The 22512-nt window shown below is 41.4% G+C and overlaps 1 pseudogene; it reads right to left on the bottom strand.

Moving 5' to 3' along the window:
- Nucleotides 1-1686: 1686 nt before the first annotated feature.
- On the bottom strand, nucleotides 1687-6883 carry LOC100054737 (leukocyte immunoglobulin-like receptor subfamily A member 6; annotated as a pseudogene).
- Nucleotides 6884-22512: the final 15629 nt, after the last annotated feature.

Genomic DNA, 22512 nt, shown 5'->3' with positions numbered 1-22512 from the left:
AAGGTGTTTTCTCCTCTGAGGCCCAGTTTCTCCCTAGGCAGGGACCCATTGTTTGACTGGACTTTGTGAGGATAATCAGCCAGGTGGTGATCATGTTTTGAGGCAACTGCAATGCCAAGATGTGACCTATTTGCCATCTAATACATCAACAGCCACTTTGTTGGAAGTTCAATACATAGTTCAGGCTGTGGATTTCACCTATTTCAATTCCAGCTCACTACATTGTACGGAAAATAAAGATACGTTACATAATAGAAATGCACTGTTTACCAGGATGACAACCAGTCTTATGAGTCACCAGATGAGGGTCACAAAGAACATCGTCTGCTTTCCAGCAGTGCCTGTGTTTTCCATTTTGAACTTTCGACTCTTTAACCACTAAATGGATTACATGAGGTTCTTTCTCTTCTCTTATATATTGGATTTGTCTAGGTATGCTTACCTAAATGACAAATGATGTCTCTTTCTGAACTTTATGTAATGAAATGGCCCTGCATGCCTCCTAAGACAATCTTTCATTTACTCATCATCATGTTTGAAGGTTGACATACATTGCTCTTTGTAGATTTAATCTGTGCGTTTGCAGTGCCATATGATGTTCGATGGTGGACATATACCATCCATCTTTGTTTTTTTAACTTATGGATTTCTTTTGTACTTTATGGCTGTTTTCTATATACTAAGAGACTCTCCTACCAATGTTCTTGTGAGTGTACCTTGTGCTTACATACACATTTCCCTCTAGGCTGTATACTTTATGGTCCTTGTTCTGTGTCTGTTCCTTTTAACTAGATAATTCCAATATGTTTCCCAAATTGGTTGAAGTAATCTTTACTCCCATAGCTAATACATTGGAATTCTAAGTGACCCATATTATCTCCCACATTGGATTTTTTTTCTTTTGCCTCTCATGTGGATGTGCTAAGATTATGGTGTCATAATTCCATTGAAACTGGGTGACAACAGCAGTAGAAATTATAGTAATCTCTAAAAATAATGAAAAGCAGGTCTGCATGGAGCTGATAGGGAGGGGTGCTGCAGATGGCTCCTACACATTCGTGTTGATGACTTGGTTCATCTCCTCTCAACTCCGCATTCAGGGAAGTCACATTTGTGCCTTGGTGTTGGCCTTGAAGAGAGGATTTACACCACAGAAATTGGCAAATGCACAAATCAGAGATTTAAAAAATAAATTTTACAGAGGCAGCACAACAATAGACTGTCCCTTCAAATGCAAATGTGTTGATTCCAAGTGATGACATTTCTGGAAAAATGACATGGATGGCATCTGATGAAGAGAGAAAGGATTGTGGGGTCCAGAGAGGGTAATAGGTATAAATTTGGATTTATCTTTTCCAGACTATAATCTGATATTTTCCCATTTATTCAGCTATTGAAACCAGGTGAAGTCCTGTGAACTGAAGAGAGGGAGACTCAACAATGTACATCCGGTAATGTGGTTCTTACCAGTAAAGAAAATTGCAGTACATAAAAGTGGGTGAGAACATGAGGATTTACATATGGACCCAAACCAGACACTTGGGATGTAACCTCATGTCATAGGGGCAAGAAAAAGGGGGAAACAGTCAAAGAAAGTCGACAATGGTAGAGAGAGAAAATACACATTTAATGGCTGAAGAGTCCTGTACAGGGAGCACTCAAGACATTTTCCTGACTCTAAACCAGATTTACTTTCCTCAACATTCTCAGCAGACAGATCCCCAAACTTATGGTCCAGATTTTCTTTCAACCTTCTGGGATCATCAGATTTGTTCTAATGCTCCACTACTCCGAAGATGTAGCGATCCCTCTTGTGTTTATCTCCTGGCTGCATCTTGGGTCTTTCTCTGGCTGTGTTGAGCCTGAATCAGCAGTGCCCCAAGGGCTACCAGCATCAACCCAGACATTCCCATCCGGATGAGATTCTCCACTGTGTAGTCTTGGGGGTGTGAGTCTAGGAATTTTGGACAAAGAGATCACAGAGGTCACGACAGACAAAAATCACTCCAGGATCCCTAGATGTCCACCCAGGGCACCTGCTTCCCCTTGGTTAGACATGACCCTCTGAGCCCAGCCTCAGAACTGGGACTTTCTCCTGCTCACCACTGTTGGAGTCTGACTTGTTTTGTGATGGCTTGAGGATATCAGCTGCTCCTGAGGAAAACAAAATAGTAGATGGGTGAGGGATTGAAGAGATACAACTGAAGCCTTTCCTCTGGGGACTGTGTTTTATATTACCCCATTTATCATGACATAATTTATAGTTTCCTAATTAACCTTTTCTCTGCTATAGCAGGATTCTCTCTGGTCTCCTCATTGGATTCACTTGGGCTCCTTTTTTTCTTTGAATTCAGAACCTGTTAGTCACAGTGGAACAGAGGTTGGATGTGCCCCAAGAGCTCAGGTTGGGAGAGAAAAATGGTGTCCCAGTACAGAGACAGTTGAGTCCTTGTATGTTCTGTGTTCAGTCTGGGACTCAAGATGCCATAAGCTTGTTCCCTACAGCTGAGAGTTTCCTCTTATTCAACAGCTGGGGCTCCAGGTTTCAGGGATGAGGGGCTGGTGTCAGGGACTCCTGAATGTCAGGAGCACAAAGGAGTGAAAATCTGAGGCTGAGGCCCTTTCACCCCACCTCGTCCAGTTCCCTCCCCTCTGGGATGTGCATTTTAACCGTCACCTGGAGTCTTCCATCCATTTATTCTTTCATTAATTCGTTCTTCATAGTTAGTAATATCTACAATGGTAGATATATAGATACATACACACAACAAGCACGTATGTATTTTCTAAAGGTAATGTTTAGTCATTGAGTTATAAAACACTATTTTTCCTTACTTGGAGAGTGAATCAAAGTGTAAACACTGACACAACCTCTTAGAGGTTGACAAAAATCAATTGATTAGCCAATTCTACTTGATAATTCATCAGACTATCTAGAGTTTGCCCAAAAAGAGAGACACGAAGATGGAGCTTCCCTCTTCTGGGCACTTAGTGGAAGGGGAGAGGGGGGAGGAAAAGGGGTGATTAGGCTCACATGTGAGGGAATGGACTATAATTAGTTTTCGGGTGGTGAACATGACGTAATCTACACAGAATTCAAAATATGATGTAACCCGAAAATAAATAAATAATTTAATTAAAAAGAAAAGACAACCTCTACCTTTCTTTGTTAAAAGTCTAGAACCAAAGAAGTCCACAGTTCTGGTTTTTGAATCTCAAGGAACAGGGAAAAACCAGTGGAATTATAGCATTGACTGAGGATAAAAAAAGAAAAACATGTTAATCTCTCACCAAGTTTGAAGCCTTTGTAATGTGTCTCACATGGTGATCAATCTGAGAGAAAAGATAATTGTGCAGGAGATGTACAACTGTCTGGAAAAGAAAGCGTTTTTAATAAAACCCCAGTGAAACAGGAAAATGAATTGGATGGAACACGCACATACTACTATAGACAGAAAACATAGATTTTTAATGAGTTTGCCTTAAACTAATGTTGGGCCTAAGTTAAGCTGTTTTCCAGATGTGAAGCTCAAGAACATTTTACTGTGTCATCGTAGAGGATTTGGAGCAATAAAAATAGGTATGATAAAGAAGTGAAATTTCCTTTTACTTGTGGACACTGAAATTTTTAGTGGTATATCAGAAGAGATCAATTGAAAAATAATTGAAGGGAAAGAATCTTTAGTAAGTGAATAGGACATATGCCCCAACCAAGGGCTTCTTCATGTGTACTTAGCTGTTACTTAGAAAATATAAAGGAAACAAACACCTTACTTATAAATTAGAAAAGCAGTGGAGCTATTCTTAAAATAAGCTATGAAGTGGTACAATTTTTGTGAATAAAATTGAAAATGCTTCTGAAGTTCATTAATAAACTTCTTTTGAAAATTTGTGTGATAAGAAGACTTGATATTAGCAAAAAGTTGTTCTCCATAATGAATATATGAATTTAATCTAATCCAAATAACAATAGTAGAATTACTTATTTTTGAATCGTAAATCGGTATTATGTTATTTAAATACATAAGTTTATACATCAAAATATGGCTTAAATAGTTCTCAGAAAAAGAGCATAATAGAGAAGTGTGCACAGAAGATGCAAAGTAGACGTGAGCTACACACAGACGTGCTGTGCAGTAATCCCCTAACTGACCCCAGCGAGCGATGCACAGTCCTTTCTCAGTCTCAGGTGTGCGCTGAGTGGCATGAGGCCTCCAGGCGAGAACAGGAGGGCCATGCAGAGCGGTACCTGTGGGCGGAGAAGCTTCTTTCTATAGGAGAGTGTCCAGGGGGACCTGGGACACCAGAGGCTCAGATTCTGAGATGGAGACATCAGGACGTGAGTGGTGGGGGCTTGTCTTCCACCCTCAGTCTAGTCACTTCCTCCTGGGTTCACCCATGTCTCGTTCAGCCCTCCATACTCTATATTTCTGCTGAGACTTCAAGGTTGGGGTGCCCCAGGGGCAGGAGGACTGTGTCATTTTTCCACCCTCTCATGAGATGAACCCTGCTCTGTGGGCCCTCACCCTGTGCCCCTTCATTTATTACACTCTCTGATTTCCTGAGGACAGAGCCCTGAGCTGACTGATTCAGAAAGGGCAGAGTCAGGGGCCCCTTACCTGAGACCACAAGCTCTAGGGTGTCACTGGGATGTGACAGCAGGTAAGGAGTGGTCCTGTCTGAGCTGTAGCACCAGTAGGTGCCCCTGTGGGCTTTCACAGAACTCATGGAGAATTAGGCCTGCTTCTCCTGAGCTTGGTACTTTGATCTAAGACTCAGAGGGGGATCACCTGCCCACTTCTTGGATAGAAGCAAGGTGCCCCTTGAGCCCCATGACTGACACAGCAGCCTCAACTTCTCTGCTGGGGTCAACTTGGGGCCCAGTTGCACCGAGAGGTAGGGTGTGTGAGGGAGCTGTCCTAGAGAGAGGAGGAGTGGGTGAGGGGCTGCTCACCCACTTTTTTTCTGAACGGAGAGTCCCCAGGCCTCTCTCTGAAGACCCTCGTCTCTGTCTCTCCTGTTTCTTCTGAGGTCTCCCTACCCATCGCCTGTCTCCCTGTCTCTCTCCCTCCCTGAGAACCCCACACATCTCATCTTGGCATTACTACCTGAGGCTCCTCCAGCAGGGCCTGTGCAGAGTCTGGGTCCCTTTCTGACCCACTGGCTCCTCAGCAGCCACTAGGATTTCCAGGGGGTCACTGTGGGCTGACAGCTTGGAGGAGAGATTGTGTCTACCACAGCATCTGTACTGGCCTCTGTGGGACCTGTTTTCAGGGTCCAGGAGGAAGTTGGCCTGAGAAAGTCCAGCCTGGGGCTCCTGGCCAAGGCACTGAATGAGATCACATCCTCTTCCTTGGGCAGAGGGAATCTTTTGTAGCCAAAATCAGAGAGACACTGGAGGGTCAGGATCTGTCTGGAGGCCAGGACAGGGCCCTATTGGGTCAGGAGGGAGGGCTTCCTAGACAGACCTGGGAAAAAGACCACCTGTGGATTGCAGGGACTAAGTCCTCCCATAAATCCCCTTCTCCATCTTGGCCCCCACGTCTCACTGTCTCTCACCCTCTGTCTCTGGACCAGGATCCCCCTAATCCCCTCACCCCACCCTCTCATGAGGGGCTCCCCTGGGAGCAAAAAATCCAATAACTTGTCTTGTGCCCCACAACAGGAATGGGGCCAGGATGGGCATTCCTTACCTGTGACCAGAAGCTCCAGGGTGTCACTGGCGTGTGACCACAGCTGGGTGGCGTTCCTGTAACAGCTATAGCATCCGAACGTCCATCTGTGGCTATGATTCACAGGACCCACAGGGAACAGGGCCTGGAACTGCCCATTGGAGTGTCGCTGTGAGTCCAGGGTCCAGGACGGCTTGTGTTCTCCTTCCTTAGTTATAACAAACCTGTCAAATCCCAGTTGTGAACCACACTGGAGGGTCACATTCCCTCCTGAGGTCACCACAGGGCTCGGCAGGGCTGAGAAGGAGGGTTTGCTGTAGATTCCTAGGAGAGGAGGAGGCACTGTGTTAAATGGGGTCACAGCTCCCTCATATCCTCCAGGTCTGGGCTGTGAGAGGGGAGAACCTCCTGAGACTCGATCCCCATCCTGAGGGCAGAGCCTGAGGCTTGGACCCTAGAGTGTGCTCTCACCTGTCACCACTGGCTCTAGGGGCTTGCTGTGCTCTGACCAGCCAGTGGGGCTGAGATAGTAACAGTGATATCTCCCTGCATATTGCTCTGCCATGTGTAAGATGGAGAACTTGGCCTTGTCCTCGGGCTTCAGTGGGCTGTGTCTGCTCCACGGCTTTGGGTTTCCCTCTTTATCCAGATGGTACTCCTGGGCCTCCAGGGTCCCCTGACACTAGATGATCATGGGCCTATCCCTGGGGATCACAGAACCTGGCTCAGCCCATATGGTGGGTTTGGAGAGAGTCCCTGGCAGGAAATCAGAGGCTGAGTCACAAGACATTCCCCATCCCAATTTCCTCAGCTCTCAGCCCCAGGACCCTCCTAGATGCCTCATCCCTCAGCCCAGAACTGCTGTTGCCCATCCCCAGCTCTCTCGGAGAGAGGGTTCCCTTGTTCCCAGTGAGGAGGAAGGAACTGGGACACCTGGGGACAGACTCGCCTGCCTGCACTGGTGCCCTCAGGCCCATATTCAGCCCTGGAAGAGAGTTCCCTGTGAGAGATTTGCCCCTGAAGCCTGAACAGAACCCCTCCTCCTCATGAGCCTCCTGAGTCTGGGGTCTCCTGACAGACCAGAGCCTGGCTGTGGGGTGGGGTCCCTCCCAGACTAGGGCTTCCCCTCCCCCTCCTCAAATCTCACCGAGGTAGAGCAGGGCTGTGAGGGTGGGAGTCATGGCATCTCCTCTTTCTGGACCAAGTTGTGCAGATGGAGGAAACCACAGTTCCCAGCAGGAGAGACAGATGCACTAAGTGTAGACACTCAGAGACTGGTCCTCCTCATCATGGGACTGTCACATCAGCAACCCCACAGGAAGGGGAACTGCCTCTTCTCAAGAGCCTGGCTCTTGTTCTCAGGATAGAGGAGCAAAGAGACCTAGAGATGCCCCTTCCAGGTGTGGGATATTCAGGGTATGCCCTTCCCTCACAGAGCCTCCATCATCCTTCATCCTCAGCCCATCCACCAGAGCATCCTTGTAGGGCCCTCACCATGGACAGTGGTCATACAGGCCCTGGAGATGCGTCAGGGAAGATGTAGGTTCCTGCTGTACTGCAGAGCTCAGATCAGCAGAGACACACGCTCAACATCTGACTGTACAGTTTAGGTTGAGGTTATTGTGGTAATGAGTACTATGGAGAAATATAGTGAAATAAGGGAAAGAAATACCTCTCCTCTCCTGGCCCTGGAGTGTGGGCTTTCTTTATATAAGCCCCCTTCACCAACTTCTCTTTTTTCTTGCAACAGCATCCACCTCCATCTCTCAGGGAACAAACTTCTGAGTCCTTCCTGCCTCCTCAGTGCCTCTTGTTCTCAGGTGGAGCTCTCCTCATCCTGGAGCTGTCTTGAGCTTTAGGGGTCAGTGAGTGGGTTAGTGCTCTGATTTGCAGGACAAAACTTATTCTTATTGAAATATTCCTCCATCATCCGCTACTCATGTGACCTCTAGCATCAACGTCCAATCTCTGAGCCTTGTGTTCCTCCTCTGCCGCATGTTGTAAAGAACCTACTCAGAGTGGTTTTGGGGTCAGTGGTGCCAGGGACACGGAAGAAATCAATTATTGTTGATTTCCAGAGCTGATTAAGACATATGGGGTTTGAGACATGAGATGATCAAGGTATCGGACTCCACAGCCCGAGTGGATGATTGATGTACCCACTTAAGAGACCCCATCTGCTCCGTAATGAGAAATTCTAGTTATAATATTTCTGAAATATGTAGCCACAGTCGATTGCAGGAAAAGAGAAACAAAAATTTCTGAAACTGAGAGGGAACCACAACAGACAAAAGAGGACAAGGTGGAGTGGCCACAGGTGTCTGGAACAATCAAGGGATCATGAGAGTGGAGGTTTCCACCTCTGTATGGACAGGAGAGGGATGCCAGGTCCTCACAGGCAGGGAGGGGAGCAGGGCTCAAAGTGAAATATGGAAGCCTGTTTCCTCTCCCTCATATTTGAAGACTGTCACCGGGATATTTCTGTCCACTGACCCAGAACCATGGTCAGCAATGAGCCACCTCCCATGTGGTGCTGAAATAGATTAAATCAAGTACATCCCTGCAAGGTCATCTGTCCATGTGTGAGTGTGAGGCTCATGGTGGAGACATCCCTGCTGGGCACATCCTTAATGAGATGTGATGCTGGAAAAGTGAATGCAAAGGGGCAGGGCAGCTGCAACAGTCCACCCCTTTCAGCCCTGAAGGTCAGGATGGTCCTGGGAGAATCTGTGTTCAGAAAATCAGGTGCGTGGGAAGTGAGGATCAAACAAAAATGGACATCAAAAAGAAATTTTTTAAACAAATGTTAATTTGTTTATTTTTCATTTTATCAATTTAAAAAGAGATTTACAAGGTGTTACAAACTTGTACATCTCCAAGGGAAAAAATTAAATGAAGGGGATAGTTATTCAGACCCAAAACATGTTATAGAAACCAAGATAAAATTAAACAATTAGAAAAATATTAGCATAAAAATGTGCTGAATTAAAAAATAGTAATTATATACTAAAAATGTTGGTCAAAACAATGCTACTGATGTATTTAAATGGTTTACACAGAGATACACTATTGTTTTTATGCTTTTTTTCAGTAACATTGGATTATAACATCTAATTTTCAGGTGTACATCATAATATATTTCGAATTCTGTGTATATTACATTATGTTCACCACCCGAAGCCTAATTACAGTCCATCACCACACACATGTACCTAATCACTCCTTTCACCCTCCTCCCTTCCCCTTTCTCCTCTGGTAACCACCAGTCCAATTCTGTGGCTATGTGTTTGTTTGTAGTTGTTTTTATCTTCTACTTGTGAATGAGATCATACGGTATTTGACTTTCTCCCTCTGACTTATTTCACTTATCATAATATCCTCAAGGTCCATCCATTTGTCACAAATGGCAAGATTTCATCATTTCTTATGGCTGAGTAGTATTCCACTGTGTATATATACCACATCTTCTTTATGCATTTGTTACTTGATGGGCGCCTAGGTTTCTTCCAAGTCTTGCCTATTGTGAGGAATGCTGCAATGAACGTAAGGGTGCATGTCTCTTTATGAATTTTTGTTCTCAAGTTCTTTGTAGTGGAATAGCTAGATCATATAGTAAATCTATTCTTAATTTCCTGAAGAAACTCCATGCTGTTTTCCATAGTGGCTTCACCAGCTTGCACTCCCACCAGCAGTGTTCAAGGTTCCCTTCCTTAGACATCCTCTCCAACACTCGTTTCCTGTCTTGTTAATTATAGACATTCTGATTGGAGTGAGATGATACCTCATTGTAATTATGATTTGCATTTCCCTGATAGTTAATGATGTGGAACATGTTTTCATGTACCTGTTGGCCATCTATATATCTTCTTTTGAGAAATGTCTGTTCAGATCTTTTGCCCATTTTTTAATTGGGTTGTTGGTTTTGTTGTTGAAAAATATGAGTTCTTTGTATATTTTGCATATTAACCCCTTATCTGATATACGGTTTGCAAATGACTTCTCCCAAATGTTAGTTTGTATTTCATTTTGTTGATGGTTTCCTTTGCTGTACAGAAGCCGTTTAGTTTTATGTAGTCCCATTTGTTTATTTTTTCTTTTGTTTCCTTTGCCCGGTCAGACATGGTACTTGAAAATATGCTGCTAAGATCAATGTTAAAGAGCGTACTGCCTATGTTTTCTTTTAGAAGTTTCATGGTTTAGGGACTTACATTAGTCTTTAATCCATCTTTAGTGGATTTTTGTGCATGGTGTTAGGTAATGGTCTACTTTCATTCTTTTGCATGTGGCTGTCCAGTTTTCCCAGCAACATTTGTTGAAGAGACTCTCCTTTCTCCATTGTATGCTCTTGGCTCCCTTGTAGAATATTAGCTGTCCATAAACGTGTGGGTTTACTTCTGGGCTCTCGATTCTGTTCCATTGATCTCTGTGTTTGTTTTTATGCCAGTACCATGCTGTTTTGGTTACTGTGGCTTTGTAGTATATTTTGAGATAAGGGAGTGTGATACCTCCAGCTTTGTTCTTTTTTTTTTTATCAGGAATCCTTTGGCTATTCGGGGTCTTTTGTTGTTCCATATAGATTTTAAGATTCTTTTTTTCTATTTCTGGGAAAAATGCTGTTGGAACTTTAATAAGGATTGCGTTGAATCTATAGATTGCTTTAGGAAGTATGGACATTTTAATGGTGTTAATTCTTCCAATCCAAGAGCACAGAATATCTTTCCATTTCTTTGTGTCTTCTTCTATTTCTTTCAACAATGTTTTATAGTTTTCAGTGTACAGATCTTTCACCTCTTTGGTTAAGTTTATTCATAGGTCTTTTATTCTTTTTGTTGCCATTGTAAATGGGATTGTATTTTTAATTTCTCTTTCTGCTACTTCATTGTTAGTGTATAGAAACACAACCGATTTTTGTACGTTGATTTTGTATCCCGTGACTTGACTGTATTCATTTATTGTTTTTCAAAGTTTTTTAGTGGATTCTTTAGGGTTTTCTATATATATATGATCATGCCATTTGCAAAGAGTGACAGTTTCACTTCTTCTTTTCCAATATAGCTCCCTTTTATTTCTTTTTCTTGACTGATTGTTCTGGCTAGCACTTCCAATACTATGTTAAATAAGAGTGGTGACAGTGGGCATCCTTGTCTGGTTCCTGTTCTTAGAGGGATAGCTTTCAGTTTTTCTCCATTGAGAATGATATTTGCTGTGGGTTTGTCATATATGACCTTTATTATGTTGAGGTGTTTTCCTTCGATACCCATTTAATTTAGAGTTTTTATCATAAATAGATGCTTTATCTTATCAAATGCTTTCTGTGCATCTATTGAGATGATCATGTGATTTTTATTCTTCATTTGGTTAATGTGGTGTATCACGTTGATAGATTTGTGGATGTTGAACTATCCCTGCATCCCCGGAATGAAACCCACTTGATCGTGATGTACGATCTTTTTAATGTATAATTGCATTGGATTTGCTAATATTTTGTTGAAGATTTTTGCATCAATGTTCATCAGTGATATTGGCCTGTAATTTTCTTTTTTTGTGTTGTCCTTGTCTGGTTTTGGTATCAGGATATTGTTGGCTTCATAGAATGAGTTAGGAAGCCTCCCTTCCTCTTCAATTTTTGGAAGAGTTTGAGAAGAATAGGTATTAAGTCTTCTTTGAATGTTTGGTAGAATTCACCAGGGAAGCCATCAGGTCCTGGACTTTTATTTTTTGGGAGGTTTTTGATTGCTGTTTTGATCTACAATGGAGTTTTCTTAACCATAGTCACATGACTGTATGTTAGTTCTCCAGAACTTCTTCTGCATTACTGTATCTTTGTATCCCTTGACCAACATCTCCCAACTTCCCTCTCTCTCCAGCTCCTGGAAACCCCTTTCTACTCTGTTTCTATGAGTTTACTATTTTACACTTCACATGTAAGTGAAATTATGTTGTATTCGTCTTTGCCTTGCTTATTTCACTTAGCATAGTGTCCTCCAGCGTCATCCATGTTGTCACAAATGGCAGAATTACTTTATTTTTAAAGTATGAATAATATTCCTTTGTATATGTATGCACCACATTTTCTCTATGTATTCATCTGTTGATGGATATTTAAGTTGTTTCCATATCTTGGCTACTATGAATAATGCTGAAATGAGCATAGGAATGCAGATATCTGTCTGAGATCCTGATTTTGTCTCCTCTGCATGTATACCTAGAAGTGGAATTGCTGGATCACATGGTAGTTCTATTTTTAATTTTTTTGAAGAACCTCCACCTGTTTTCCAAAATGACTGCACCAATTTACATTCTCGTCAACAATGCACAAGGGTTCTCTTTTCTCCACGTCTTCACCTACACTCTTTACATTTTGCTTTTTCTATAGTAGCTATTCTAATAGACGTGAGGTGGTATCTCATTGTGGTTTTGATTTGCATTTTCCTGCTGATTAGTGAGGTTGAGCACCCTCACATATACTTAATGGCCATTTGGATGTCTTCCTTTGAGAAATACCTATTCAGGTCCTTTGCCGTTTTTAATTGGGTTATTATTATTTTTGTATTGACTTGTATGAGTTCCTTATATATTCTGAAAATTAACTCCTTATCAGATATATGATTTGCAAATATTTTATCCCACTCTTTAAGTTGACTTTTCACTCTTTTGATTGTTTCCTGTGCTGTGCAGAAGCTTTTTAGTTTGATGCAATCTACTTGTCTATTTTGGCTTTTGTTGCCCTCACTTCTGGTGTGATAACCAAAAATAACTCATTGCCCAAACTGACGTATGAACCTTTTCACCTATGTTTTCCTCTAGCAGTTTTATGGTTTTGGATCTTAGATTTAAATCTTTAATTCATTTTGTGTTGATTTTTGTATATGCTGTGTGCTTAGGGTCCAATTTCATTCCTCTGCATGTGGTTTTTTAGTTTTCCCAACACCATTTATTGAAGAGACTATGCTTTCCTAATTGTGTGTTCTTGGCATCCTCGTTGAAGATTAGTTCACTTAAAGTAATTAAGATAATTATTTTTAAAAATTTGTCAGGCAACTCTTCGATCTTTATTTTTAATAGTCAGTTAATGGAGATTTATTTTTTTCTTTTGATCATATCATATTTCCCTGACTCATCATGTTTCTCATGGCTTTGCTTTTTGTCTGCCCACTGGAAGAAGCAGGCATCTCTTCCAGGCCTTATGGTCTTGTTCTGGCAGGGAAAGATCACCAATCAGCCCAGTTGGAGCTTCTGGGAATCTCTCATATGTTTTCTGTGGATGTGCAAGCTCCACTTCTCTCACTCCCTCCTGGGGGAGATGTCTCAGGGCTGGGCACCTTCTCCCAAGAGAAGTTCTTCTCTTGCAGAACTGTGTGGGCCACCATAACTTCCCTACCCCTTTTCTATAGGGCAGTGCTCTGAAATGCCAGGACATTGGGTGCAAGCTCCACTCCTCTCCTTCCATCCTGGGGGAGCAGTCCCAGGGCTGTGTCAGTGCTCGGAGCCCCTTTCCTCTGTCCTTGGCTGCCCCAGGTGCACCTGCCACCTCACACTCTGAGTGATGTGAGACACCAGTAGGTCTCTGGGACAGCACCCTCAGATGTAGCTTCACCCACTCTTTTATCCAAGGGAGAAATCCTGGGCTAACCTGGTCTCTCAGTGGCTTGGGGGAGGAGGGACATGGGAAAAGTGGAACTGCTCTTTTGATCCAGTTCAAAGCATTTTGTCTTGGTTTTATGCTTGTCTTAGGTGTTGCAAATTATTAAGTGGATTCTGGAGTTCACATAAAGGTATTTTGGCCCAAATATCATTGTTTTATCAGTGTTTCTGTGGGGGAAGGAGGGCTGCAACTTCCCATTCTGTCATTTTGCTGATGTCACCAGAAAAAAATATTGATTAGACTTTCTAGAATGCATCACAGTCAGATCAAAAATGGAGAAACAGAAAAAAATACTGAATATACAGAGGAAAAAGAATGAGAAGAGTAAATAAACATCTATCACAGTTTCAGGATGAAAGAAGTGAGAATGATGTTCAGCAAACTTGAGGAGAGAATGGTTGAAATTTTTACAGAAATGAAGAAACAGCATGGGTTTAAAGTTCACGAATTCAAAAATGAAATCATATCTTGACTTTGCTAAAGAACATTGAGAATAAATTAAAAAATAATCCTAAAACTACTGGAGAAATTTCCAGTGACCCTCAAACGAATGAGAAGTTCATTGGGACTGGACTTATGAAGAGCAAAAACAGGCGACAGAAAATACTGGAGAAATACCTTTATGGTATTAATTGTGAGCAAAGCGTTCTATACTGAGCATAATTGTTATTACTGGGCAAAGCTGAACTCTCATCAGCAGATCCATCCGTAAACACAAAGAAACTGGAGGAATATCGGACATTTTGGGACTTGTGTCTCACATGTTAAACCCACCATGTCCAGCTGCATGTCTATGAGGAATAAGAGGGCATTAGTGGACAAATCGCTAAAATCTCAAATGTTTTCCACTCTAACAAGGTGAGTGGATTTGTTAAATGTACGTGAGATGGAATAGAGTGAAGAATTGAGGGCTTTTCCACTCTCTGCCTTGCTTCATTAGAGAAGACAATGGCGCTATCACAGGATGGATGACCCCAAGAGGATAAGGAGGCCTGGGGAGATGTTTATAATACTGTCAGCTGACTCACAGAGGGAACCACTGCCTCTTTCCTGGGTCTGGGTCTGTGGTTTTGTGTCTTGTAAACACTTCCTCTCTCTGACTTCCTTGTTTCTGTAAACAGCAGCACCTTCTCTTCATCAGTCTCCATCAGAACCTCTGAGTCATTTCTGCCTGCTCACACCTCTTGTCCCCCAGACAATAACTCTTCATCTGATATTGTGAATTCCATTTTCATGCTTTCAGCAAAAGCACTGGTTGGAGGCAATTCACAGGCTTTTTTGGTTGTTTTTTCATTCGTTGATGGACATTTGGGCTGTTGTCACTTTTTGTCTATTGTGAATAGTTTTTCTATGAACACACCTGCAAAAGTGTTTGTTCAAATACCTGTTTGAAATTCTTTTTTCTTTTCTTTATTGTTGTAAGAGAATTTAACATGATCTCTACCTTCCTTACAATTTTTATGCACAGTACAGTATTGTTAACTATAGACAAGCAGTTGTATGTCAGATCTCTAGAGCTTATTAACCTTGCATTACTGAAACTTACACCTACAAGGGGAGTTTCTGGGTCATATGGCAATTCTGGATTAACTTTTTAGGAACTCACAAACTACTTTCCATAGTGGCTGAATCATTTCACATTCCCATCAACAATGTATGTGGATTCAGATTTTTCTACATTCTCACCAACATTTATTTTTTTTCAAATTATGTTCAATCTAGTGGGTGTGAAGTGACACCTCATAGTGGTTTTATTTGCATTACTCTAATTGCTAATGAGTTGACCATCTTTCACATGCTTGCTGTGCATTTGTACATGTTCCCTATAGTAATGTGTATTCAAGCCACTGGACCATTTTTTTATTTTTATTTTTTTATTGTGGTCATAATAGTTTATAACATTGTGAAATTTAAGTTGTACGTTAATATTTGTCAGACACCATATAAATTTTCCCCTTCACCCCTTGTGCACACCCTCCACTCTGCTTCCCCCTGCTAACCACCAAAATGTTCTCTCTCTCCATAAGTTTGTTTATATTCCACATACGAGTAGAATCATATGGTGTTTGTCTTTTTTTGTCTGGCTTATTTCACTTAACATAATACCCTGAAGATCCATCCATATGGTTATGAATGGGACGGTTTTGTCTTTTTTATGGCTGAGTAATATTCCATTGTATATGTATACCATATCTTCTGTATTCAGTCATCAACTGAGGGGCACTTGGGTTGCTTCCACGTCTTGGTTATTGTGAATAATGCTGAAATGAACATGGGGTGCATAAATTTCTTTGTATTGTTGATTTTGAGTTCTTTGGATAAATACTCAGTAGTGGGATAGCTGGATCATATAGTATTTCTATTTTTAATTTTTTGAGAAATCTCCATACTGTTTTCCATAGTGTCTGCACCAGTTTGCATTCCCATCAGCAGTGGATGAGGGTTCCCTTTTCACCACAACCTCTCCAACATTTGTTGTTTTTCGTCTTGGTGATTATAGCCAGTCTAATGCACATGAGGTGATATCTAAGTGTAATTTTGATTTGCATTTCCCTGATGATTAGTAATGTTGAGCATCTTTTCATGTGCCTATTGGCTATCTGTATATATTTTTTGGAAAAATGTCTCTTCATATTCTCTTCCCACTTTTTGGTTGGGTTGTTTGTTCTTTTGTAGTTCTGTTGTGTGAGTTCTTTATATATTATGGAGATTAACCTCTTACTGAATATAAAATTTGCAAATATTTTCTCCCACTTGTTGGGTTGTTTTTTCATTTTGATCTTGGTTTCCTTTGCCTTCCAGCAGCTCTTTAGTCTGATGAAGTCCCACTTGTTTATTTATTTTTTTGTTTCCCTTGTCTGAGTAGCCATGGTATTCAACAAGATCCTTTTCAGTCTGATGTCAAAGAGTATACTGCCTGTATTTTCTTCCAGAAGTTTTATGGTCTCAGGCCTTACCTTCAAGTCTTTGGTCCATTTTGAGTATCTTTTTGTGTGTAGAGTAAGATAATGGTCTACTTTCATTCTTTTGCATGTGGCTGTCCAGTTTTCTCAGCACCATTTATTGAAGGGGCTTTCCTTTCTCCAGCGTATGTTCTTGGCTCCTTTGCTGAAGATCAGTTGTCCGTAGATGTGTGGTTTTATTTCTGGGCTTTCAGTTCTGTTCCATTGATCTTTGTGCCTGTGTTTGTACCAGTACCATGCTATTTTGATTACTATGGCTTTGTAATATATTTTGACGTCAGGGATTGCAATGTCACCAGCTTTGTTCTTGTTTCTCAGGATTGCTTTGGCTATTCAGGGTCTTTTCTTGCCCCATATGAATTTTAAGATTCTTTGTTCTATTCCTGTGAAGACCATCATTAGGATTCTGATTGGGATTGCAGTGAATCTGTAGATTGCTTTAGGTAGTATGGACAAATTAACTATGTTTATTCTTTCAATGCCTTTGGGCCGTTTTTTAATTGAGTCATTTTTTGGGTTGTTGTGTCAAAGGTATTCTTTATATACTGTGCATACTAGACCTTTATTATATATATGATTTGAAAATGTCTTTTGCAATTTTTTAGGTTGTCTATTATACTCTTGATATATATTTTAAAATTTGTTGACGTTGGTATAGTCTATTTTTTCTTTGCTACTTGTCCTTCATTGTCATAACTAAAAAACTATTGTCAAGTCCAAGGTTATGAAGATTGACTCTCTGTTTTTCTCTAAGAGTTTTATAATTTTAATCCTTATATTAATCCATTTTGAGATGATTTGAGATGTGTCCAGCTTTTTTCTTTTGCCAGTGTATATCCAGTTTTCCCCACACAATTTATTGAAAAGACCATTCTTTCCCCATTAGCTGGTCTTGGAACATTTCTCAAAAGTCAACAGCACATATGTACAGGTTTATAGCCCGTCCTTCAATGTTATTCCATGCAGTTATATGTCTGTACTGATGCCAACACCACACTATTTTGATTACTGGGGATTTGTATTAAGTTTGAAACCAGGAAGTGTGTGTTCTCCAACTTTGTTCTTCTTTTTTAAGATTTTTTGGCTATTGTGGGTCTTTTGGAACAACCTTGAATTAGAGCAACGGCTTTGTCATTTCTGCTGAAATGGGCTTTGTGATTTTGAAAGGGATTGAATTGATTTGGTAGGTTGCCTTGGAGAGTATTGTCCCCTTTACAACGTTAAATCCTCCAAGCCATGATCCTGGAGTGTCTTTGCATTGATTTAGGTCTTTTCAGATTTCATTCAGCAGATCAAAACAAAAGAAAACAAATCTACAGTGTATAAGTGTTGCTCTTCCTTTGATAAATTAATTCCTATGTATGTTTTATTTTGGATACTCATATGAATTGAATCGTGTTACCTAAAATGATACATTGAAGCCCCTATGGTAATACGTGTAAATGTGACCTTTTTGGAAATAGGGCCTTTTCAGATGTGATCAAGTTAAGGTAAGACCCTAAGGAATTAGGATGGGCCCTAACCCAGGATTTCTGTTGTCATTATAAGAAGCAGAGAATAGGCACAAAAGGAATAAGTCATGTGAAGACAGGACACATGAGGAGATGGCAGCCATGTGAAGATGGAGGTAGAGATTGGAGTCATGCTACCACAAGTCTAGGAGTGCCTGTGATCAACAAGAGCTGAGAAGAGGCAAGGAAGGATTTTCCCCTAAAGCTTGCATAGTGAGCATGGACTTGCTGATATCTTCATTGTGAGATTATAGTCTCCAGGATTGTAAGAGAGTTAATTTGTTTTAATCCAACTCGTTTGTGGTAATGTTATGATAGCCCTAGGAAACTAATAAAAGGTGCAAATGCGTAGTGTTTGCAAAACTGAGCTCTGGTATCTGGCAGCCTGGCATATTCCTGGGTCTTCCACTCTTTGGCTCTGTGACTCTGAACATGCTGCAGGATCTCTGAACCTTGACTTTCTCATCATGTAAATGTAAACAAGATTATTAATTTCCTTGTGAGGTTTATGTGAAGACCAAATTATTTATTACATTGAAAACTTCACAAAACTACATGCCACCTTGTTATTTGAAGGCTACTGACCATCATTATAGAGATATTTCTCTGGGCACACCATGAGACTCTGCAGCACCATGATTCATGTCTGTGCCTACAGTACTGTGAGGGAGCCAGGTAGAGATGGGATCCATATGGGGATGCACAACCATGTCCAGCATGAGGACAGAAGCAGAGGGTGGAGGGGCAGGCTACGGAGGCCCCTGACCTGTCACCACAACCTCCAGGGGCACTATCTGTTGGGGGCTTTTAAAAAGCCTGCAGTGATTGTACACATGCAGTGACTGGGGACTGCTGTCTTGTTCTGGGATCTCATTGTGCCTGGTTATCCTGGTGCTCAGAGCATCCCTTTTCTCTAGGCATAGATGGTCACATGCTCATTGTTGTGGAAACAAGCCTGGAAAATCTGGGATCTTGGTGCAGGGAGAGCCCTGGAGGAAATGGGAACCTCTCTTCAAGGGATCCCATTTTTTGTCTTTTCCAGAAGGCAAATGTAAGAGAAAGAACTACTATTTGTGGGGAATCAGTTATTTCAGGCCTGTCAGTGGAGGTTTTCTTCTGTTGAGATCCTTTCTAACACTTAAATATCATCCGCACTTTAAAGACAGCAACACGAAGGCTAAGGGATATTGTGTCTGTTCTTCAAGGTCAAATCTCCAGTAAGTTTCCATCTGGGAAAGGAATCCAGATCACTGTGACCCCAGAGTTTGGCACTCCCTGCACACAGTGACTTCCTTGAAGTTACAGAGACTGAGTGTGAGACAGAGACCAGGACAAGGAAGATGGGAGTGAGGGTCCAGCCAGGTCCTCAGGACAATGCGTGGGTAGGACTGAGTTGGAAGGCAGTGAGCTGGAATGGACAGGAGATAGGAGAAAACCTATTTGTAAATCAACAGTAGTCCTAAACCAGTGTGTTTTAGGATAACTAATTCATATCCTGAAATCACCTTTAGGAAGGAGGAGATGCGCTCCACCTAATAGCTGTGTGGTGAAGACTTAGCTATGGGCCGTGTGCAGTACCCAGCCCAGGTCCTGCCACCCAGGAAGCACTCAGAAAATGTTGGTCCATACCACAGTGTGCAATAATTGGATTACCCATTGCTCTAGGCAGGGCAGCTTTCACGGGTGGTGAGCAGTGAATCAGACAGGTCTTGAAACCGGGTTGACGTTTTTCTGTCACCCTCTTGAAATTTGTGCATGAGGCCCTGCATCTTCATTTTACACTGGGCGCCACAAGTTATGTAACCATTATCACTTCCATCATTTTCTTTTTGTATTGATTGGCTCATTTGGGTTTGTCAGCTTTTCCTTATTCTCAGCTAAGTGGAGTGGAAAATGAGGAATCCTTGGGTCTGGGTGATGAAAGAGGGACCAAATTTACACAAATTAAAGAGGAAGGCAGCAGGGGAGGATGCAGGCTTGATTATTTCAGATCGCAGTGTGTGTGTGAAATGAACTCTTTTACTTATTTTTTTCCATTTTCAGTAAACCCATTCACCTATCCAATCAGACAGAGTTTATCTACAAATATCAACTATCTTCACACAACGTACCAAGCATGAAAACTAAAATATGTGCTTAACTGACATGGATCCAGTTCCTTATCCCTACTATTCTTGGGGATGTGATGGACTTCAAGTAATTAATTACAAAATATATGTAACCATGAAGTATGACACGTATTATGTGGAATAAATCATTGGAGATTGGAGATTGGATAGTAGAGGATCCTAACTAGTCTGAGCATCATGGATGGTCAACCTTGAGGAGGTGAAATGAGAGGAAAGAGCTCTGAGATGTGGAGGAGTCTTAGGTAAACTGGCCAGGGAAGTTGAAAATTCCTTGAAAAAGAAGGAAGATACAGGTCCCCATTTGAGTGGGGTCATGGCTACTGAGCTCCATGGCGACAATTTTGCCCTAGAATCTGGGATGGGCTGATTTCCCTGCAGTTCACACCTCTTCCATTCCAGGAAACACAGAGTGGGCACGTGAGGACCCAGGCATTGCCCCAGTCCATATTGTCTGGTTCAGTGCAGATGAAGGGACTGGACAGAATCACACAGAACAGATTCATGGAACACAGCACATGAGAATCTCTGACATAGGTTTTCTGTAGGAAATGGGAAGAGCTTCCCTCCCAGGAGCTCTATATGATTCCCCCTCATTGAAGTCTAATAAAAAAGCGTACATTCTGAGTGTAGTTCAGTCTGGAACCAAGCCCAGGGATATGATCCAAAACCACTACCTGACTGGATTAAACCACATCTCTGAAATCACCCCCAAGTCCATACTGGGTATATTCATACCAGTTTAGGTACTTGGGCCATTATGGGTTCTGGAATTCTCATGAACCCTCTTTAAATTCTTAATTGTATATGGTCTAGGATTTGCCAGACTGGTTTTTCAGAGACCCAGTTTCTCACCTGAAAAGCAGCTCATTGTCTGACTAGATTCAGGTGAGGGTGATCAGACAGGTGGAGGTCATGTTTTGAGGAAAACTCAATGTTAACGTGGGAAGTATGTGCTATAACAAACCAACGGCCACTTTGTTAGGAATTAGTCACTAGTGTAGGACGCGGCTTTCACCATCCTATTTCAACCCAACTTAATAAATTGTATGGAAAGTAAAGAGAGTTTATAGAATAGAAACGCGCTGTATCCCACAACTAGAAGGACATGCAACTAAGATACACAACTGTGTACGGGGGGGTTGGGGGAGATAAAGCAGAAAAAAAAGAGATTGACAACAGTTGTTAGCCCAGGTGCCAATCTTTTAAAAAAAAAGAAAAAAAGAAACGCACTGTCTACCAGTAATGACAAGTAGACTTCCCAGTCATCAAACAAAAGTCAAAAAGAACATTGCCAGTATTCCAGAAAATTCTATGGTTTCAGTCTTGAACAAGACGATGTAATCTCACTTTATTTGTAACCACCATCATGGATTTGATGGAATTCTTTTCTCTCCTTTATTCATAGAGTTTACCTTAAGTATACAGCCCTAATTAATACATGAGGTTTCCCTCTTAACATTAGGTAAATGGGATAATCCTAAAGACGTGGTTTTTGTAATCTTCTTACATTTATTCACTATTGTGTTTGAAGATGGATACAAAGGACCACTTGAATTTTAGTTTATTCATTCTCACTGACATGTGATATTTGATTTTTCTATGTAGGACCCCAAATTCTCTCTTTTCTGGTGCATGCAGTCTTAAAATGATTTTGACTGATGTGAATAACTCTCTTTTCAGTGTCCTTGTGAATGGATCCTGGTGCATATGTACACATTTTCTCTAAGGTATATACTTAAAGATCATAGCTGTGTGTCTCTTAATTTAACTAGATAAATATCATCTACTCTCCAAATTGATGGATGTACTTCGCACTCCTACAAGTAAAGAATCAGGATACCATATGCTCACCATTGTCTCCCACAACAGATATTTACCATTTTTCTCTTTGTACCTCTCCTGAATGTGCTGACATTTTGGCCTTGTGATTTCTCTGAGACTGTGCCACAACATTGAAGTAGGAATGATCATTATACATAAAATGCAAGGAAACACAGGTGCACTTTGGGGTCAGCAAGGTGGAATTCAAGGTGTCATACTGGCTTGGACTGTTTTGTAAAATCAATTCTGTGCATCACTCTGCATCTGAGACCTCACTTTGGCACACTAAAGTTGGCCATGAAGGGACTACATACAGAAGAGAAACTGAAGAAAGCCTTGAATTAGTGTTTTTAACCCTGTTTTTTTAAGAGCAGTAAGAACCCTGCTGTCATTTCAGATAGTAATGTCTTGATTCCCAATGATATTTATGAAGAAACTACACAGGTAGAATCTGATGAAATTTGAAGGGCATGTGGCATCCAGAGTGGATGTTAGGACATAATTTTTATTTCTCTCTTTCAGGCTGAATCCTTGTTAAAGACATTTATTGATTTATCAAAACATATTGCATACTCTGAATGAAGAGGTGGAGACTCCTTAATACACATCAAGGTATGTGGCAATTAGAAATTTAAAAAATATGTGTTACATGAAAATGTACCACTGCATGAGAGGGTAAGGAAGTGTGGACTCAAATCTGCCATGTGGAACATATGCTAATTTCACAGAAAGGAGGAAAGTCATGAACTCATCAAGATAACTCAACAGTGG

This window comes from Equus caballus, chromosome 10, assembly GCF_041296265.1.
Source record: "Equus caballus isolate H_3958 breed thoroughbred chromosome 10, TB-T2T, whole genome shotgun sequence".
Lineage (NCBI taxonomy): Eukaryota > Metazoa > Chordata > Mammalia > Perissodactyla > Equidae > Equus > Equus caballus.
The sequence above is the reverse complement of the archived record's forward strand: the minus strand, read 5'-3'. Positions and strand labels throughout refer to the sequence as shown.